General features: G+C 42.1%; 1 long non-coding RNA gene across 1 annotated transcript in view; it reads right to left on the minus strand.

Annotated features, from left to right (window-relative positions):
* LOC125436850 overlaps window positions 1-20,272 on the minus strand; it is a 48,100-nt gene extending 27,828 nt beyond the window's left edge. The window contains exon 1 of the long non-coding RNA XR_007245126.1: window positions 20,224-20,272. This is a non-coding gene — a long non-coding RNA (uncharacterized LOC125436850). The remainder of the gene's footprint in view (window positions 1-20,223) is intronic.
* Window positions 20,273-22,366: the final 2,094 nt, after the last annotated feature.

The raw sequence follows: 22,366 nt of genomic DNA on the forward strand, positions 1-22,366 counted from the left end.
ATGGGAGAAGACCGGCCGCCTGGCTCGGCTTCTCCCCAGATGTTGCGACTCCCGTTGTCAACCCGCCAGGCTGCGACAAAATATAAACAGGAACACATGCAATCATGAAAACATAGGGAGGGTGGGTGGTCCACGCCGTTCCTGAGTCTCGGCAGCCAAGAAGGCTGAGCTCAGGGTGTGGTGCTCTTTATACCTTGGCTCCTTCCACCTTTAAGGCTTGGCGCCAATCAATGCAGACCTTCTGCAAGCTTACTGCTAGGCATTGCATCTTGCAAGCAACCACCCTTTGCCTATTTGCTCACCACAGCCGCAATGGCTGCCCCCGGTGATTCGGTTGCTGCTATTAGTGATGGATGGCAGTTGAGTGGGAGAAAGGCTCTGTATACCCTTTCCTGGTGGTGTCTAAGATATGAGGGCACTCTTGGAAATACCAACCCATTTGCTTCTAATGAAGGCCCCATCACTATATACCGGAGCACAGTTCCGAGTGAGACTGTGGAAGACAGTAACATTCATTCTTTTGCCTGAGACTGGATCAACTGTTTTGAGCTGGATGCTTGAATATCCATCCTGAACAGCTTACTCCACAGTCTACTGATGCATACACAACACATTTCTAATTATATGCAAACACCATGCAAACTATTCAAAGCTGAGTTGAAAAGAAACCAATCATACCCTACTTAACCCTGCTGCAGTGGAGAGCTGAGTTACAAATGAAGTGAAATGAATATAAAAATTATGTTTTGCTCAGTTCTGTTGTGCTTAACAATTAATACTGATATGCAAATGTTTCCATTTATAGCCATGTTGAGGAAAAGGTGCTTATCAAAAGTGTAGTGACAAAGCTGGAGGTATGCATGTTTCTTTTAAAAACAAAGATTGCCAGAGAATGACCTTTCCCTTCTCTCCCCTTTACAAATTGGCCTCTAGGCTGAGAGTTTCTGACAATAGTCGCATTAGGGTCAAATGAACCAAAAATAATCTGAGAAGCAGAAAACTGGTTAAAAGAAGAAGGATAGGGCTCAGAATTGCAAGCCAATGCTTTTCCCAGCCACACACCCAGTGGAGAATGCTTGCTACCACAACAGAGGGGAGAGAGGATGGTATTTCCAAATAGTTCATTTTCTGAAGTAGTATAGAGGAGTTCATTCAGATATTCCCAAACGAAAGCAGCTTCTGTTTCATTTAAGGTTGTAAATAGTGTAAACAAACCACAACACTCTGAATAAATTTCTCTCAAAATTTTGGGAGTTGTTTGGGTTTGGAGAAATAGTAGGAGATGGAGTGGCTTAGGAGGGGAGGGAGAGAGAGAGAGAGAGAGAGAGAGAGAGAGAGAGAGAGAGAGAGAGAGCATCCTAACTGAGCTGGTGCCTGAATGCTTCAGAGTCCTTTTAAATGTTAAAATTCCTGGGCAGGGTATCAGCATAAAAGTACTAAATACAAATGACCTTTATTGGCATACTAAATGTTAAAAAGCCAACATGTTTGATAAAATGGGTCTTAAATCAAACAGTTCTGGATTTTTGAGCTGAGTTGTGCAGAGACAGCTCCAACAACAAATCTTAAAGAACCACCTTGAAATGACTGCAGGGATCCATCAAATTTCCAAATCACTGAATAGTTCCAAAGCAGTATGGGTGAGGTGGGGAACTGAAGCAGAGAGATAGCATGTGTGTGTGGGGAGCATCAGGTGCTTAATTATCTCTTTGTTTTCCTGTAGCTGTATTTTCTGAAGCCAGGGTTCTGGATGCAATTGCTGCCTTATAAGGAACCATCCTGGAAAGATGATATTTTTGAGAGAAAGTAGAAAACAGGACAAGGATCAAGTACCACCTCTGACATGCTTCTCCGCTGGAAATAGGACCCTTCCATTCCATATCCACATTGCAGCTGTTTAACAGAAAGCTCAGTTTCCAAACATTGGCCTTTAATTCTGTTCTGAAATGATCACATTTCAGTCACAAGTCCTACAAAGCAGGAGGGATGCAAAACTTCCAGCAATGATCTCTACCTCTTTAAATCCTACAGGCCAACTTTTAAAGGTGGTGTCAAAACAGTCTGTGCTGTCTGTCTTATTAAAGAAAGACTCAGACATATGGTGGGGTGATGTTTTTATCCATTGCAGCTTCACAGCTTGTTAACTTGAACCTCTGGATATCTCCTTGGTCCTTCTGCCTACATTTTGAGCCTTGGAGTATATCATTTAATAATGGGTGTTTGCTTCCCAAGAGAAACATTTAACTGATGTTTGCTCCACATTAACACTTGCTCTTGCCAGTAGCCTTCACTGTAGGGTATGTGAACTGCAGTCTGGTAGAACACCTGAATAAATCAACTAGAATTTTAGGACATGTTTTGAAATGTTATGTAAAAGCTGATGAAACAAGTACGTGCATTGAGATTTTAAAAGAGCACCGTAGGCATAGTTAAGAAGGTCTTTTTTGCTATGTTTCATGGGGGGTATCCAGTGAAGCTACATTTTGACAGTAGCTGTGTTGAGATATGGGTCAATATACAAATAATCTAGAATTTCATGGGAACTAACTTTTGGTTTATGTTACTCTGTAAAATGAGATGTATACTGATTATTTGAATCATATAATAAAAAGAATCAACTCTATAAGCCCTAATACAGCTGAGAGGTTGTCTTCCTAGTTGACTGCTGGCATCTTGATGTCAGCTGGAGAAATGTATCCCTCCATCACATTTAGAGCCAGATCCATCTGACAACTGCTAACTCCCCAGCTGCAAGCAACATATATTTTCAGCAGCCATGATTATTTGGGAGCTGACTGTCACATTCCCTTGCCTCATCCCCATACTGATTGTGTTGCTACTCAACAGCTTTGCAGCTGTTCAGTAGCTGTGGTGGCAAAATTCAGTCCTTCTGCCTGGTGGCTTTTTTGTAGCAGCAGGTGAAATCAACTCTCCCCCTCATGAATGGTCAGATCATTTAGTTAAGTAACATGAGGCCAGGAATGATGACATTTTGTACTTATCTAATTTTCCGCAGCAGTATGTTATTTTGTAACATTGGTAACACAAACTATGTCAAACACCGAATGGTAAAAAAAAATACTTTCAATCTCTGACTGACTGACGAGATTGTTCACTCCTTTTCAAGGACTAGCTGCTGAGTAGTGGTGACAAATCTATAGATGGGGGTAACCTAAGACTCTCACTGAGTTTATTAAAAATCTGCCAATTGCACTATACTATGTGTAAATGCAGAAGTAATCCTCCTAACAACCACAAGCTGCTCATGAGTACCCAAACTGTTCAACAGAAAATCATCCCCATGCTTACGGCAGGCAAGCAAAATGTGAACCAAAGCAGTGAGTAAGTCTTCAAGATTTATTTTCAAAATGCTGTCTCATATCTATTTTATATTTATAATAAGCACAGCTAGCTTGCCCCCTCCCCAACCAGCGCAAAAACACTGCTTTTGCAACTTGCTCCCTGAATGAGTTTTTTCAAAAGTGGTATCTTCCATCTGGTATGGTGCGAAGCACACAGACGTCAAGGCACCATTTTTGGCCCCTCCAGTGTTCTGGTCACCTACCTGTTCTCCCTGAGCAGCTCTGGACACCTGGAGGGACAAGGCTCTGCTGTCTTCTGGCCTCTGGGAGTCGGAGGGCAGCATGGCCGTGTCCCTCCAGCTGTCCAGAGCTGTGTAGGGAGGAGAGGTAGGTGAACTGGATGAACTCCGTGCGGAGCCACCTTTGCAGTTCGCTGCAGCTTTAGAGCTGCCTGCAGGAGGTCAGCTTAGTTATATGTAGTGCTCACCTTTGTCGTTCACATAATATAGAGTATCTGGTTCACTATTGTTTATTTTACAACATTAGCTTTGCTGTAGTTAAAAACAATAAAATTATTATTGAAAATATTTTGAACAAATTTGTTAAAAGTATCATGTCCCAAATGTCTATTACTTGCTTTAAACATTCATTCTGAGACAGAGACTGATAAATTTTTGGAGATTTCCAAACTAATGTTTGGAAACTTCTCACCAAAGTTGACAATTTGATGTCTAAGACACCAGTAGCTCATCACAGGTTTTTCTGTTGTCTGACTGCCAGGTTTTATTATAGAGATTAAGACTGCATAACCAACGTATCTACTTGTACTGAGACTTTTTTTAAACAAAGTTTTACAACAACAATGGGAGAGGATCCATTGTCATGTAAAATATCAGCTGCAGCAAGCCAGATGAGAGCTTGAAAGGCTGTTTCCTTCTCATTTCCTTAGAGTCATAAATTACGACCTTTCCCAAAGATAAGATTACACAAAATCATTATGTATGTGGTAGATAAGCATTGCTTTCTGAGTGACTTCATAGGTAGCAGGAAAATTTATTTTTAAGAGCTTCTCTCTGCTCCCAAATCATATACTTTCTATACGACAGTTGGCTAACCACAATGCTGGTTTCATAAGAAAACAAAATCTCTCTGAGAGCTGAACTATACATTATTTGGGCAAACATGGGTTCCAAATGTTTGAGGTATTTAAAAGGAAGTGTCTGTGGAAGAGAGGTACTTGCCACATGCGCCACCCCTGTAAAAAAAAGTGCAGTGCAGTACAGTACAGTTCTCATCCAGGTTCATCGAAGTCAATGGGACCCTTTGTTAGGTTGCACAGATGTGTGAGTACATGACGGTTTGGGTGACTGATCTATGTCTGGACCATCATGGTGCCAACAGGACCCAATACCATGGCAGAAGGAAATGGATGAGCACATAGTGAAAATATGTGTGTGTGTTTGAGGACTATGTTCAAGGTTCTAAGTGTTATTAAAAGTACTAACAAGCTCAGGCTATCTTTATTAATTAATTAATTAATTAATTAATTAATTAATTAAACTTATAGGCCGCCTCATCCCCGAAGGGCTCGTGGTTTGCTTAGTGGATGTGTTTTAGAATGTAATAGTGGTTTTTAGGATGTTGTTTAGTTTTTCAAGATGAGCCTGCTCTTTGCTGTTCTGTTTCTCCCACCTTTCTTGGTTTAAAAACCCACAATCTCCATTGCACCAGTCTTTGAAGCGTGAATTTGGGAGAGTCAGATTCTTCCATCAAAGTAGATCTTGATAGGTAGCTGTGTTAGTCTGCCTATAGCAGCAGAACAGAGCAAGAATATTGTAGCATCTTAAAGACTAACTGAATTTCTGGCAGGGTATGAGCTTGCGTGAGTCACAGGTCACTTCTTCAGATCTCTGAAAAATTGAGTTGTAACTCATGAAAGTTCATACCCTGCCAGAAATGTTGTTAGTATTTAAGGTGCTACTGGAGTGTTGCTCTTGTGCCAGTAATTTAACTGTCAAGATGTTCTACAATAATGGCTTTTCCTACCCAAGTCATCTAGAACATTTTCAACCCCACCCCACCCCCCTTATCATGATGTTTGTTTGCCCTCACTTCCTCCAAAATGTTTCATGGCCCCCTCTTTTTGGTAGTTATTTGTAGAAATGAGGCTTCAATGATTATTTCCTTTAAGTCTCTGTGGCTCCATTTAATCAATGCTTCAACCGAACAACAACCCCCTCCCACAGAAATGGGGGAAAAAAGTGAGGGGGAAAGGAATGAAGTCTGGGACTTTAAAAAAAGGCGCCAAAGGTGGAAGTTGGGTGATGGTACAGAAGTGTGGAAAACAGCAGTGGGAAGGCTAAACCATTCTAAATATGACTGCACAATCAGGAAGATGGTTTGGAAAACATTCACTCTAAAGAATGGTTGTAAAAGGGGCTTCACTAAAAACAGAAAAAGCTGCTTGGAAACGTTTTCAGAAACAAAGTTGGCCGGGGGAGGGGAGGGGTGACAATACGGAACTCCATGGAGGAAAAGTTTCAGTTCCTGCCTAACATTTTAAATGGTGTGCACAGAAAAGGCCAATGATGAGCTTTTATAGTCACTTCAATGGGTTGGGGAGGTAGGTTTCTTTTTTAACCCTGTAAACACTCATTGAGCCTTATATTTTAAAGCAGACTCCGATTATCAGTGATGCTTTAAGTAATTACTTCTTGAAAGCATTCTCCGTTGGATGCTTTAGTGACTGCATTTTCTTGGCAGCAGCGCTTGAGTATTGATTCTTTTTTCATTTTTTCATAATAGTAATTTTGTAATTGCACATTGTGTGCATTTTGTTACGAAAATGGATGCTCCTTGTTCTTTCAGTGGGAAAATGGTGCAGTTAAAGTTTGACTCTCTTGCTCCCATAAAGGAACCATTACAAACAAATAGGAAGTAACGTAGAATTTTATGCGTGAAACCCCCTTTTCGATACTACTCGAAGCTGAAAGCAGAAAAATAATACTTCAGTAGTGCAAAAGGCCATTTGTGTAGAAACGGGAGGAATGGGAGGAAAAATTATATTTAAATGGGAGGAGAAATGGGAGGAAATTGGGAGGAAAAATATATTTAAAAATGTTAAATAGGTCATGGCAGAGAGAATTGGTAGGGAAAGGGTTAAATGCTTCTTCCCATTGTTCTCCATGGAGTGAAACCCATCCCCCAAACTGCTGATGGGAAGAAAAAAAAAACATTATCCAAGGACTTTGAAGAGCAGGTCTTTCTATTTTCTTCTCTTTGTTCAGTCCAATTAATCCTTCCAAAATTGTGCTTCAGGAAGTCAGTGGATCCTCATGCATACAGTGGGGGTGTGGGGAATGCATTGAGATGGGGAAACTGATAGAAATAGATTACTCTTCCTCTGCACCTGTACTGCAAGATTGAAACCACCAAAGAAACTTCCTATTGCGTAAACGAGATCTCTCCCCACCCACCCACCCCTTTGGGCCAGTGCATGTGGAAGGAAGACAGACATGGCCAACTGTATGTGATTTTAATGGAAGACTGTCATATGGCAAGGAGATAGTGAACCTTTACAAAACTCCATGGATTCTCTCCTGTGGGAAATCATTCCATGGACAGGTTGCTGGTGCCACTTGCAATTAGTCTGTGGCAGCTTTTTAAAATGCCAGGCAAACTTCAAAGACCTTGTCTCACTGGTTGATGAGAAACTGTGCTGACATGTGCCCAGCAATTCACCCTACAGAATAACAACACAAGAGGACTGAATTGGATTCCCAGTATTCAGGTAGGGATGTCATAAGCCTATCTTTTCTAGATTGGACCATGTTACATAATCACCACCTTGCTTATAGCGCCTTGTTAAAAACTTAATGAATGCCATCTTAATCCCAAACAATTTGTCATCTTTTGGGGTATCCTGCAATCTACAACATATGCTGACTGGGCTGGCCCTATTTCTAAAGTAAGGCAATGATCCATAGAATCATAGGCTGTTTCCACGTGGCCAAATAACAGCACCCTAGGGACGGAAAAAATGCTGCATCGCAACAGCGTCGTCCTGGCCACCCTGGAGCAGCGTGAAGGCGCCACTTTAAACCTCGCTCAACGAGCGAGGTTTTTGCAAAGTGGCGGCTTCCCACCGGCATGGTGCGAACCACACCAGCAGGCTGCCGCCGCTTTTCCCATCGCCTCCACTCACTTTCCTGTCCAGCATTGCTCTGGAGGGCTTCAGAGACCCGCCCACACTGCCCTACGACCCATCGGAGGGCAGCGTGGATGGGTCCCTGCAGCCCTCCAGAGTGACACTGGACAGGAAGGTGAGTGGAGGGGGCCGACCCAGAGGCGGCTCCATGTAAAGCCGCCTCTCCGGCAGGGGAGCAAGTCAGGGCTGCTTGCACGACAACATGCAAATGGCCTCTGAGCCTCCACCGGCACAATTCATGCTGGTGGAGCTGCGTTTCCGCGCATGTTCAGAAACAGCCATAGAGTTGGAAGAAACCACAAGGGCCATCAAGTCCAACCCCCTGCCATGCAGGTATACAAACCCAGGTTGCTGGGGATTTATTGTGGATGAGAGTTTTAGATGTTATGCAAGTAGCTCGTCCCCTTCAACACAAACTTCCTATGAAGTGATCCACTACCCCCTCATCACAAAGTTATAGACCCCCAAACGGGTTGCCCCATCCCCCATTGTTTCCAATGGGAGCTAAGGAGATGGGGGCTGCATAACTTTGTCCCCCCTGAACCAAGCTTCACCAAACTTGGGAGGCATCATCAGGACAGTCTCCTTATGATATCCAAAATTTTGGTGTCACTAGCTTAACAATTGCACCCCTGACAGGCACCCTCAGAAATTTGCCCAAGAATCTTACTTCTGCATTGATTTTTTTCCATTGATGTCAATGGGGAATTTCTGGTGCAGCCTGTGGGGTGCACATTTCTGAAGGCACAGTCACAAAACTTTCAGGGTATCTTCAGGAGACTGTCCTGATGACACCCCCCAAGTTTGGTGAAGTTTGGTTCAGGGGGGCTAAAGTCATGGACCCTCAAAGGGGCAGCCTCTATCTTCTATTATCTCCCACTGGAAACAATGGGGGATGGGGCACCCCTTTTGGGAGTCCATTAAATTTGCCCCCCCATTTCCCCACCCTTTGGTGCCAATATCTCTAAAAATACGCCCCCTGCAGGCCAAAATGTGAAAAAACACCAAAAAACCACATCCAAGAACCTCTGATGTTACCACAAGTTTGGATTGCGCAGAGTTCGGAGGGGGCGGGCTCGGGCTCTTGGCCCTCCAAGTGCGTCCGAACCAGCTCAGCTCAGCCTGATCCACGGATCGGGCCGAGCCGAATTGCCAAGCCTTGCTGCCTGTACTCCGCCTCTTGTCAGCCCTGCTGCATCCTCGGATGGATCTTTGTGGGATGGCAAGACTAGCAGTCAGGGGTGCACGCGCACCTGGCTGACCCACCGACCATGCCACTCTCCCCTGGATGCCGCTGCTCCTCGCCACTGCCCACCCGCCCCTCGCATCTCATGCCCTTTCACCGGTAAGGGGGGTGCCTAAGTTCAGCCGGCAGGGAAGGGGGAAGCCACAAGCCACCAGGGGAGGAGGACGGAGGAGCTCCACCTCCTTCTGCTGCCCATGGGGGGGGCATCAAACTCATGTTTTGCCCAGGGCTCCAGTTTTCCTCGTTACACCCCTACCTTTTCATAATCAATTTGCCCCTCAAAACAAAAAAGCTAGTTGCTACTTATAATCAAAACAAATCAGTCTGTAGTACTGGCAAGGGTCCTCTGTAGGACCAAGGCACAGTAAGGGTCCTCCATTGTAATCCAAGGCTTTTCAAGTTACATCAGAGCAGCAGTGGGACTTTGCTGTACATGGCTGGGCAAGTGCAGATCTGCTAATCCCTTCCTGAGATCAGATTGTCTGTAATACATGCCTTTCTTTCCCTCCTCCTCGCCTTTGCAGGTAATACAAACTAATTACAAGTAGAGAACTGACAATAAACCTCCTAATCGAATTTTGGATTTTTCTGATCATTATCAGATGAAAATTATGGAGTTCTGAAATCATTCAGAAGTAACTCTCTGTTTTAGACATTTAGGGTTGCCAACTCCATTGGGGGTGGGTAGAGTCTTGGGAGGTTAGTATTTGGGGAGGAGTGGATCCTCAACAAGGTATAATGCCAAAGGGTTCACCTGCCAAAGCAGCCATTTTCTCCAGGGAAACTGATCTCTGTCATGTTGGAGATCAATTTTAATCCTGGGAGATCACCATGTCTCACCAGGCGGTTAGCAATCCCACAGATATCGCCAGCCCAATCTGATAACAGGAAAATGGTATGACTTTTAGAGTTGGCAATATTTTATTGCAGAATCCTTAAGCATAAGAATTCAGTTGACTGCATAGACAGGCAGCCCTTGCAGATCTTTCAGAATATCCTAGTTCTCCCATACGCAACTATTCTTAGAAGCAAATACACAAACCTATTTATTAAGCAGGTATGTCTATGGAACCAATTCCTGTGTTGTTTTTTTAAAGGGAGGAGCACTACAACAAATGCTTGTGTAGCACTGCTTTTTTCCAATTCAACTTGAATATGGCTTTTGGAATCTTGCATAATTTTCCACCATTCACACTGAAACATCTCTGTTCCCTACCCTGACTGCAATCTTAAATTACGTACCCTCTGAACTTCACCCTCTGGACCTCAGCCAGAGTGGTGTAGTGGTTAAGAGCAGGTGGATTCTAATCTGGAGAACTGGGTTGATTCCCCGCTCCTGCACCTGAGTGGCAGAGGCTCATCTGGTGAACTGGATGTGTTTCTGCACTCCTACATTCCTGCTGGGTGACCTAGTCACAGTACTTCGGAACTCTCTCAGAGAGGAAGGGAAAGGAGCTTGTAAGCCACCTTGATTCTCCTTGCAGGAGAGAAAGGTGCGGTATAAATCCAAACTCTTTTTCTTCTATTGCAAGTGTACAGAAGGCTCAACTGCTTTGTCCTTCCTCATTTAAAGGATTCTATTTTCTAGTTCAAGTCAGCAAGATTACAGTGAAATCTGAAGCCTTCCCTGGGTCAGGATCCACCATAAACTAAAATGCAATCCAGGTATTTTGAGAGATTTGCAACACTTCTGAGCAAGCCTGGAGCTCTGCTTGGAGCAAGGACGACTTTGACAGAAAACAGGATGATTGTCTGGGCTGACAAATGAAAGAAAAACCAGTTAGTTTCGGTGGCTGCAAATGGATATGAATTGAGGCTTCAAAATACTTTTGCATGGATCTCTCTGAAATGAAAATGCCATGTTAAATCTGCAATGTTTGAAGGCACCTAGCTGACAGACACTCCATTTAAGAGAAGGCTATCTTCAGAACAAACTATTATGATGATTCAATGGCTCAGTGATCATGCCTAATACATCCAGCCTCTATCAGAGCCCAGAATACAGTACACAAAAGGATTATAAGAGGAAACTGTTACTATGGGAGAGTGGCGCTAGCTTTTTTAACACCTCAACGTAGGAGAAACCATTAGGGAAAGGTTAAGCATTTCTTATCCTTTGCTGTGTATATTCAAAATGGTGTTGTTCTGCAACTTGCTATCTGGGGCTCAAGATGAATGAAGGCTATTTGCAAAAAGTGAGCTAACTCTTTAATTTGATATATAATTTGGGTGATCATGTGTTGAGCTTGTTATAGAACTTCAAGCTATTGCAAACATTTAGAAATTTTACATTGAAAAACTCCAGTCTGGATTTGGAGGGAGGAAGAGTCAGAACTGATAAGGTTAATATTTGCATGTTATACATAATATTTGCATAGTGTTTGCATACTCCCCGGGATTGGTGTTGCCTGGAGAAACAGATGAATATGCTCTTTTTTTGTTTCAATTTTTTGTCTTTGTAAACAGATTTGGGCTGCCTGGGTTTATTTGCTGGTATTGGTGATTTGCATGCTTCTTAAGCACAATTTTTCACCCGTTCTAAGCTATTGTATGTCATTTATATGTATAATGCTGATTTATTTACTGTCAGAATGTATGTATAGGGAAAATCCAGCATGAAGAAAACAGAAAATGGCATGAAAATAATTCAGAGAGTTCTGATTCGTACAAAGGAGAAGCCAAATGTCTCAGCTTCAGGGAAAAGGGGAATAAATACACCACCCAACTTATGTCCTTCCTGCCAGTGTTGCTGTTTGCCCCAGCTCATAACTCATTAGCAATTCCTTCCTGATAGGACTTCTGCTTTTCCTTCTGAAATAGACATACTAGATATAAATGACGACTAGCAACTCTTATTTGATTCAGGCCACTGTTGTTGTGGCAGGACTGTCTAGGGTCTAAGATCTCTATCAGTGGGATCTCTATCAGAAAATGGGAGATTGTCACATTGGCCACTTTTTGTAGATATTGCATACCTGCTTGTACTGGCTTACTTTTACCCCTAGTAATTATGCAACCTGTGCTCTACTGTTATGACATTAAACAGGGTCATCTTCCCTCAGTCCTACCACCTATGCATGTTGAAGCAATTTCTTCTGCACACTTTCAATATTATATATAAGTGGACATGACTATCAAATCAAGAAGAGTTACACCAACTCTTTTCAATCAACCATTTTTCGCTGTAGCTCAGGAGTGGCCAAGGAGGGCAATTAGATGACAATCAATCCAAGAGGCAATTGTTTCTCGCCACTGGTGGCCTGACCAAATTTCAACCCCAGCGTAGTTCAGTTTTGCCCACAATTTTGTTTGCAAGCACAGGAGAAATCCCATAATTGACACAATAACTTTTGGGGCTTTGTATACGACACCAATAACTACTCAGAGGCTTTATAATAAGAACTTGGTCACCCCCAAAGGGGTTGGGTTGTACAGCAGAAAGCACTGCTGCTGTCGAGACTGGGTCAATAGAATCCATCCAAGAATACTTCACGACTTTGATTTCATTTTATTGGTGCAAAGTTAATACTGAAAATAGGGTTGGGTCTAATATTTAATTCCTTGCCTATCAATTATGATTTGAAAAAAATGTTCTGTGGAAGGAAGCAGGCAATGACTCTGTCTTTACACCTGCTGCCGCATCAGTTGGCAGTTACCCATCACCCTTCCTCCATATTCATGAGAACTAATTGAAAGGTTGCAATCTGGAGCAGAAGAGTAATGACTGTTTAATTATTTCCCCTCCTGCCTTTTGTCTGTGAAAAATCATAACCCACCCCCCAGCCATTTTTATGCCAAGCAGGGAGGAATATGGGGAAAGGGTTAAGCTGCCTCTCTTCCTGCCACTTCTCTGTTCCCAAATGTGGTCTTCCAAAGCTACTTTTCATTTTAAAAATGCACCAGGGGAAGACACTCAGACCTTTCTACCATGTCTAGTTTGGACCTCACACTGTCCTCAAATTTTGTGAAGGAGGACCTACTTCTAAACTTATGCTACTTTTTGGGCCCAATCACTGGAGCAACTCAGACCACTAGTAGTGCGGATGCTGGTGACAACAGGTGTAGGCTATGCCCACTTTCCACACCATGCAGGCCAAGAATGATCCAATCCCTGGGACAAATTGGAGAGGGTACATTACAAAGAACTGGAGGAATGAATATACAGTTTTACCCCCTCTTCTGCTTTTCTCCACAGGCTCATGACTTACATGTAAGAGAATCACACCCCACTTTTTGGTCACAACCTTTGCCCCAATACAATCTAGCCCACACGGCCTTTTCTCTCAGGCCCTAATTGTTTGTGCTGTGAGTTGCCTCCATATTCTGTCCAGTATTTTCACTTTTGCTAGATTTTAGCCCATTACTTCCAGTTGTTCCTCCCTGCGCTTTTCTGAACCATCCACCTTTACAGTTTAGTATTCAGAAGATGAACTTTACTGTTCAAACATTAAACATTTTGTTTAAATATTAAATAGTAATGTTTTTCTCATGCCAGTTAAGCCTACTATATTGCAGAGTTTAAATTGGTTTACAAATCTTTGACACTGGGCTTCCATATTAGCAATGTCAGAAATGATGCAGGAGGGTTTTGCTTTTTTTAGTCAGCAGTGCGAACACTCAACACTGCTATAACTTTGGAGACAGATGTTCTTTTATAGGAAGGATTTTAGAATGTTCTAGTCCTAGCAGAAGAGTCTGCTTTTATGTATGCATGTGTTGCCTTAGAACTCTCAGCGGCTTTGTTCTCTAACAATTAATAAAAAAATGAAAAAGAAAAACTACACAACATGCATCTTTATAATCATAATCAGTCACCTGGTGATTATTTTCCTGAGATGAGAATCTGAAGTGTTGGAATAAGCGTATGAGTGTTCTATTAAAATTTTCATGCAAGCTGCCAGAATACCCACTGAGAGCCTCTTTCTCATCTTGCAGCTCCTTAAAAATTATTTCCTGACATCTAAATATAGGCTAAGCACAGGCTTTCTAGTTTAACCCCTTTTTAAGTTTCAGGGTGTAGTCACATTTCACTCAAATCTCCAGGCCAGTATCTCCTCAAGAGGATCATGTGGCCTAGGCCTCAAGCTCAATGGAGGCCTCACATTTCAACACTTGTTTGTTTGGAGGTATTCGATAAGTTTCGCAGCTTGGTTTTATGCACATCTCTGTGAGTCCAAAATAGGGCTTGTTTTCTCTCAAACACAAATTTAAACAAATAAGAAGAGCGATTGGGCAAGAGGCATCATTGTTTTTGTCATCGTTTTGTTAAGTGATATTAGATTTTGTCATAATAAGAACTATCACCATTCCGCTGTGGGACAAGAGGGTTTGAAAGGGCTCTCTGTGCCTAATATTGCATGACAGCTATTTCCCCCCTCAATAACATAAGAACATAAGAACAAGCCAGCTGGATCAGACCAGAGTCCATCTAGTCCAGCTCTCTGCTACTCGCAGTGGCCCACCAGGTGCCTTTGGGAGTTCACATGTAGGATGTGAAAGCAATGGCCTTCTGCGGCTGTTGCTCCCGAGCACCTGGACTGTTAAGGCATTTGCAATCTCAGATCAAAGAGGATCAAGATTGGTAGCCATAAATTGACTTCTCCTCCATAAATCTGTCCAAGCCCCTTTTAAAGCTATCCAGGTTAGTGGCCATCACCACCTCCTGTGGCAGCATATTCCAAACACCAATCACACGTTGCGTGAAGAAGTGTTTCCTTTTATTAGTTCTAATTCTTCCCCCCAGCATTTTCAATGAATGCCCCCTGGTTCTAGTATTGTGAGAAAGAGAGAAAAATTTCTCTCTGTCAACATTTTCTACCCCATGCATAATTTTATAGACTTCAATCATATCCCCCCTCAGACGTCTCCTCTCCAAACTAAAGAGTCCCAAACGCTGCAGCCTTTCCTCATAAGGAAGGTGCTCCAGTCCCTCAATCATCCTCGTTGCCCTTCTCTGCACTTTTTCTATCTCTTCAATATCCTTTTTGAGATGTGGTGACCAGAACTGAACACAGTACTCCAAGTGTGGTCACACCACGGCTTTATATAAGGGCATGACAATCTTTGCAGTTTTATTATCAATTCCTTTCCTGATTATCCCCAGCATAGAGTTTGCCTTTTTCACAGCTGCCATACATTGAGTTGACATTCCCATGGAACTATCAATTAAGACGCCCAAATCCCTTTCCTGGTCTGTGACTGATAGCACTGACCCCTGTAGCGTGTATGTGAAGTTTGGATTTTTTGCCCCTATGTGCATCACTTTGCATTTTGCTACATTGAACTGCATTTGCCATTTCTTAGCCCACTCACCTAATTTATCAAGGTCCGCTTGGACCTCCTCGCAATCCTTTGTGGTTCTCACCACCCTACATAATTTGGTATCATCTGCAAACTTGGCCACCATGCTACCCACCCCTACTTCCAGGTCATTTATGAATAGGTTAAAGAGCACTGGTCCCAATACGGATCCTTGGGGGACACCACTCCCCACATCTCTCCATTGTGAGAATTTCCCATTTACACCCACTCTTTGCTTCCTGTTTCTCAACCAGTTTTTAATCCATAGGAGCACTTCCCCTCTTATTCCTTCATTGCTGAGTTTTCTCAATAGTCTCTGGTGAGGAACTTTGTCAAAAGCCTTTTGGAAATCCAAGTAGACAATGTCCACTGGTTCCCCCTTATCCACATGCCTATTTACATCCTCAAATAACCAATGTATTTGCACAATAAAAAGTAAGAAAATAAATTCAAATCATGCCTCACTCTTTTTTATGACTTCATGACTTATTTTGTATAGATGTGTGTATGTATGTATATGTTTGTACACATGCACAGCAAGGGCTCTCAACAGCTGGAAATGACCCAAGCCTGCACCCAAGGGCTCAAGGCCTATTTCACCCTACACTCAGAAAAATATATGTATTTCCTTAATCAGCTTGCACAATTATGAGCAGTCAGTATCCTAGAAAACTTTACTCTCCTGTTTGCTTCGATTGCCTGCTCATTCCTGGCAGCTGTAGATTGGGCTGTATTAGGGAATCCTAATGATGGCTCATTCCACACATGCAAAATAATGCACTTTCAAACTGCTTTCAGTGCTCTTTGAAGCTGTGCAGAATAGCAAAATCCACTTGCAAACAGTTGTGAAAGTGGTTTGAAAATGCATTATTTTGCGTGTGCGGAAGGGGCCGATGTCAGGGCAAAGTTAATGTTTGGACTCCCTCTCACATTGGTCTGTTCTGCACAACTCAAAAAAGATGTCAGTGGGACAACTTAAAAAGGCAACTGCCTCTTTTGACTCAGCATACCCAAAATAAGGTGTCTGGGGAAACCTTAAAAAGAGGCAACTTCTTTCCAGAGAGCAAAGGTGCCAGAGGGGAAAAGAGGCTGTTTCCCGCCTGACAGTTTTGCTCTCTGGTCACTTTCACTTTCAGCTTGCATCCTCTTATTGATAACATCTAGCATTCTAATCTGTTTTACAGACTTTTTATCTGCATTTCAACAGTTCCATTATATGTTTTAAAGTGAATTCTTTAATGTTTTTTCTTACAAAATTCTTTGGTACTTGCTACCCAAGTGATTCTCTGCAGTCGCCTTTATATGTAAAGAGTAGTCCTTCTCATTCAGGCCAAATGAATCTTAACTGTTTTTTCTTTAGAGTGTACAATAGAAAAGTATAGTCCTTTCGCTTCTAAAGGATTCTCAACTGAATTTCTTTCACAATGATGATGTCTTTGTCATCCATCTTAAATACTGATTTTCGATGAGCCTCCATGATTTCATCTGCAGAGTTTTTTTGCACAGGAGGAGACAACAATATTTCTATACCCTGTTATTTTAGATTTCTGGAGTTTACTATGCATTTCTCTCATTTTTTGCAGCCATCTCTTCATCATGTCTCATCATAAATTTGATCAAAGCCAAGGACATTTTCTTTTTAAGGTTCTCTTTTGAAGAGAATGCCCCTCTGTAACTTTCCTCAATCTTAAGGCCTTCTTTCTAGTCTGATATTCCAATCCAAGTATGACTTGGTCATGTGCTTTGAATACCATTTGAACTGAGTTAACTCCTTTTTTCAAATCTTTAATTTCTTCCATTGCCATTTTTAAGCCTCCCCCAAACTGACCCATTTTTTGAGATCATTCTTTATTTCTTTATATTCCTTCAATAATTTGGACATTGTTGCTGGTATGTTTCTTCCAACACTATTTTTATAGAGTCCATTTCTGACTGTAGACTTTGTAGTGATTTTGCCACCTTGGGAGGAAATGGACAGAATTTCTCCCTAGTACCCTCTGTCTTCCTCAGGTCAGAACCCAGCTCTGTGTTTTATCACATTGCAGAAGGAACTAAAGAAGGTTGGAAGACATCTTCAGAATTGTTGCTAAAAACTAAGGCCACATTTGACAGAGCAAAACATGTAGCATATTGGAGGGTATGTAAGGTAGTGGTGTGGGCAGCGGCAATGGTAAAGAACATTAAATTCTCTGCTAGCATTATGTCTACTGAATAATATCCGGCACAATCATTTAGGGTAATTCAGTATTTAGCAACTCCAAGATTGAAAGTGACTCCAAGATTGAAAGTGATTTGACTATTAGCTATTATGTTTTTGTGCATTTCTTTGCTGATAAAATCACTCTGATCTGCTTTGATTTATAGGCCAGTTTGGGAATAGATCAAACTGCAGAGGTGTCCAAAGTTCCATCTGCTCATTTTTTAATGGATAATTTCAGAATTGTGTCCCTAATCAATGTTGACAGTATCTTGGATGTTGTGAAAGTCACCACCTGTAGTCTAGAGTGCTGTCCCTCTTGGCTATTGAAGTCTTGCCAGGAGAAGGTACAAGAACAATGATCAAGATCATCTACGCTTCTCTGTCAGAGGACCAGTTTCCGGGGCAGTGAAAGAAGTTGTAATTTGTTAATAGTTTTTAAAAACCCTCTGTGGTGAAATGGCTTCTGGTATGACTGCCAACATCCCTGTGAGGCATGGAGATCTGGAATTACAACTGATCTCCATGCGACAAAGATCAGTTTTGCTGAAGAAAATGGCGACTTTGCAGAATGGACTTTATGGCATTATATACTGCTGAAATCCCTCCCTCAAATCCTGCCCTGCCAAGTCTCTACCACCAATCTCAAGGCATTTCTCTAGCCAGAAGTGGCAACCCTAGCTATGGGCCACTCATAGATTCCAGTTTGTCATTTTTAAGGAATGTCACTTAACAGGTGATGGGATAGCAGCCCCAGGGGTTCCTGGATTGCTCATCAACCCTTGACAGTTGTCAGTCTGGCTTCAGGTCTGGTTCAGGCTTTGGTAGACCATCTTTGTTTAAAGACATATAAGATAATTTTTATGTTTTTAGTTTTGCTTTACTTTATATCTGCTTCAATGCTGTTGGCCATGAAATATAGTTGAGGTATTTGGAAAAGAGAAGGTAGTTGTAGGAATGGTTCTTAAGTGGTTTATGGCCTTTCTTTTGGGATGTGTATGATATACAACTTGCTGTTTAGGATGTATATTATGGGGTTCTGTAAGGTTCTGTTTAATATTTCTGTAAGACCTCAATCTAACATTCTCTGCTTTGAAATTTGGTGATATTAATATGCTAATGACACCCAGCTCTCTATTTCCTCATGTAAACCACCAGAAGTGTTGTTTCTGCTTTGTGGTCCTCCTCCTGTACTGTTAAGTCAGCCAGCAAAGGAATTTACTTGTGGCAGCAAAGGAATTTACTTGTGTACTCTTAGGCTCTGTCACCAGTGATGCACACATGTCACTTCTGGTGCACACTGGAAATGATGTCATCACATCACCAGCAACATGAATATTCCAATATTTGGGCAAAAACTCAATGGTAAAAAAAGCCTTCTACCATTGAATTTTTGCCAAAATACCACAGTATCCTCACAACACTAGCAATTACTAGCAACACTAGTAACTACATTACTTCTGTGTGGGCTGGAAGTGATGATGACATATCACCAGCAACAGAAGTATAGACCTTTGCTGCTGGTAAGTTCTCCATCCCCCCATCCCACAAATGGGGTACTGGACAAGTTTACCCTGTCCTAGGTCAATGACTGGATTCAGAGGCCAAATGGCTGAGGGAAAACAAGTGGAAATCTAATCCAAATAAGAGAGAAGTAAATCTTCTAATATATGAGTAGACTTGCATGTGAATTTCCACTTCAAACTTTAGTGACAGCAGAAAGCAGAAGAATGTCTACTTGTGCATGCCCCTGGAATAACCTACCAGTCTGCGTGCAGACAGGACATCTTCACGGTACATTCAGAAAGGTGCTTAAGAGGGCTTTTATTCCAGAGTACTTGGTGGAAGGTCAAATTTTCTAGCAGTTGTATGTTTGAGTGTTAACTGTGTGTATTGTTTTTAATTTTGCACTTTAATTGTGGACTTTTTTTAGCTTGTTGCTGGTTTTGTATAAGGTTTTGTGGCTTCAGAGCTTTGGCTGTCTTGCCAGCTCCTTTGAATCTGAGGCAATAAGGAAGGGTATAAATATTTTAAATGTCAAAATTGCACATCGAGTTTTCACTCTAAATTACAATATGCAAAAGAGTTTATTAACTAAAGAAAGGCAAGCAAACTGAATTTTAGCTTCTGAAATGCCTGCGACATGCCATTCAAGGATCAACTAAAGCTTCCCAGACCATATCTGCAATGAGTTCAGTTTCTTCTTGCCTTACTTTATTTTCATAACAACACTGTGAGGTAACTTAAGGGTCAGGGAGAGAGACTCACTGAGCCAAGGTCATCTAGTGAGCTTTGTGGTTTTGTTGGGAGCAACTGGCAAAGCATTTTCTTCAGTGGGTGAGTTCAGCCTGCAGATTACGCCAACTGGATTTTTTGAACGCTTCCCTGTTTTGAAAATGTGCACAGGGAAAATTCCTTGCATATCAAGGAGAAGGGGTCTATACTGGCTTTGCACTAGTGTACAATGTCACTTCTGGCAAAAAAAGAAGAAGTAATATCATGACATCAGGGGGTGATGCCATCCAATTTGCAAAAACGCTATAATTTAACAATAGAATATTTGGTGTACCCTCCCCAGCATCATGGCGTCACATTCAGATTTGCTGCTGGATGTGACATTATACTCCAGCATGCTTATTCCTACCCCCAAAATCCTCCTAGTGAGTACCAATTGTAGCTGAGAACCCTGTCTTTAATAGTTAAATAATCTTTATTGAGATGACCTCAGATTGTTGGAGTGGTATTGATAGGACTGAAAGATCAATTTGTGAAAAACATGTTAGATTAAGATCCAGTTTCCACAAAGCTAAAGTTCTCTTCAAAGTAAGGTCTGAAGGACATCCTATAAAACACAGGCTGAACTTCTATGTATTGTTACAAGTATAGAAGCATAGAAGAGGGATTATAATATTTTTTTTTCCAGTTTCCAGTATATCACTGTAAGAGAAGAACAGAACCAAATGACACTAACCTTCTGCTACTTCTGCTTCAAAAACTGTGTTGCTCCCCTCTCCTTTTTCCTCCTTCAGACTCAATGCAAGATGCTGGTTATGGCCTATAAAATCTCCAAGGGATTATGTTGCTAAGAGACCACCACTCCCCTATGTCATATCAGGACTGAAGCAAGAGCACCCTCTGGAGCTGGCAGTCTGTGCGCCAAGGAAGGATAACAAGGCCACATTGAAACAGTAACCCCTCAGCTATGGAATTCCCCTTCCTTACAGCCCAAACTTACTGCAGGCAATGATTATTTTTATTAGGTGTTGCGGGTTGGCATTCCTCTGGCAAAGATAACCAGTTAGGTTCTACTGTAATGGTATTCAAGGATTGCTGGCATATTGATATCTCCTAGTATTCTAAGAAGACCACTATGCACTCAACCTGTTTTTGCTACTCCTTTTAACCCAACTAGCAAAGTAACCAACATTTTATTTGTTTGTAGTCATATGAAATAAGTGTACTATTAGACAAGCAAAGCACAGTGGGACTTGGGGTTTTTGTACACAATAGACACACAGCTACTATTCATTTGCTGCATGAAATCCAGATGCTATTTCCTAAGAAAGCACTTCATTTACAAGATTGCGTTCCTTCAGCAGTAAAACAGCAACGTTTTGACACTGAATGAAAGATGTGGGTCACTAAATTAACAGAAACAAGACAGATCCTCAGGCAAACATCTTCAGAATCAGAGAGTCAGAAAGGCAGGAAAGCTTGACATGCTGAGAAAGGTGCCGATAAAAGGTGGGCTGTCTTTTAACTAACAGCTGCTTTTTAAAACATCACCTAGATAATACGAAGCAACATCATATATCATGAAATGACAATCCCGATTTTTGATAGGGGCTGCCAGCTACAAGATTATGGGGGATCTTCATCATCATGCCTTGCATTGCCTTGCAACACAGCTATAGTGAGAAATTCAACACCCCACAATGTCAAAGCCACATCTTACCTTGAATTTTTTTGAGAAAAGCAATTTCCTTTTCTTTCTTTCTTTCTTTTCTTTCTTTTTTTATTCTACTGACTGCATTCATTACTATCATGCTAGTGCTTTGGAGTACACAAATGCTGGAGGGGAGTGTCACAGAAACATTAATTCTGTTACAAGAAGTCTGCTGTGGAAGAGACAGCTGGTAGTTAATTTAAATTAAGAAATGAAATTCAACACCTTCCCCTTCTTTGCATGTGTATGAATGCACACCTCCTTTCCCCTGTTTGTTTCCCCCTTGGGGTTACATGGTCATAATGCTGCTGTGACTGTGAATGCCACAATGGAAAGAATTCCACTGTCAGCATTTAAATGCTGGACCAATCACTGTATGCCCCTATAGCGTGAAACTTTCAGTCCTGTCTTCTTTTCGATTTCTCTAACTTTTACTGACCTCAAGTCCTGTGCTCCCTCCATACCACACTATCTCAGGTTGTCAGACTACGACGACGGACAAGGTGTTCCCCACTGCTGCTCACTTGTCTGCGTGGGGACAGTGCTAAAACAGGAGGATGTCAGCAGTGTCCCAATATGGTGATGTCACTCCCCAAGCACCCAGAGGTATTGTCAGTGCAACACAGGAGGATTCCAGGAATACTCTGGAACTGTGGTTAAATCATAGAATTTTGGCCAGATGCCGCAGCATCACTGATGCTAGTGATGACATGCCGACATCACTTGTAGTGCACACAGAAGGTGACATCAGTGCAACACTGACAACATTAGCACATTGCTAGCAAGGCCCCACCCACCCATTACTCCCCTCCTGCTTCCTTTGTGTTGCCAGAGTGGACCTGGCAACCCTAACACCATCCCAGAACTAGAATAGGAAACACTCTTGCCCTTCTTATTCCTGAGGTGTCCAAGCATTGGATAGCTCTACTAGTCATCTTGGGGAAAAAGGGAAAGGTGGTGTGGTTGTGACAATGAAGGCAAAGCAGCAACAGAAGCAGAAGCTGCATTCTCCAAAACCCAAAACCTGTTGCCGCTATACCTCACTTCATTATACAAAATGACTGCTGGGGGAATACTTATCAAATAATGGGAGGCTCTAGAGAATGTTAGGAGATCCCATGCCAATTATATATGCCCCAATATGGTTGTTTCCTGCAGGGGTGTATCT

The sequence above is a fragment of the Sphaerodactylus townsendi genome, linkage group LG07, assembly GCF_021028975.2.
Source record: "Sphaerodactylus townsendi isolate TG3544 linkage group LG07, MPM_Stown_v2.3, whole genome shotgun sequence".
Classification (NCBI taxonomy): Eukaryota; Metazoa; Chordata; class Lepidosauria; order Squamata; family Sphaerodactylidae; genus Sphaerodactylus; species Sphaerodactylus townsendi.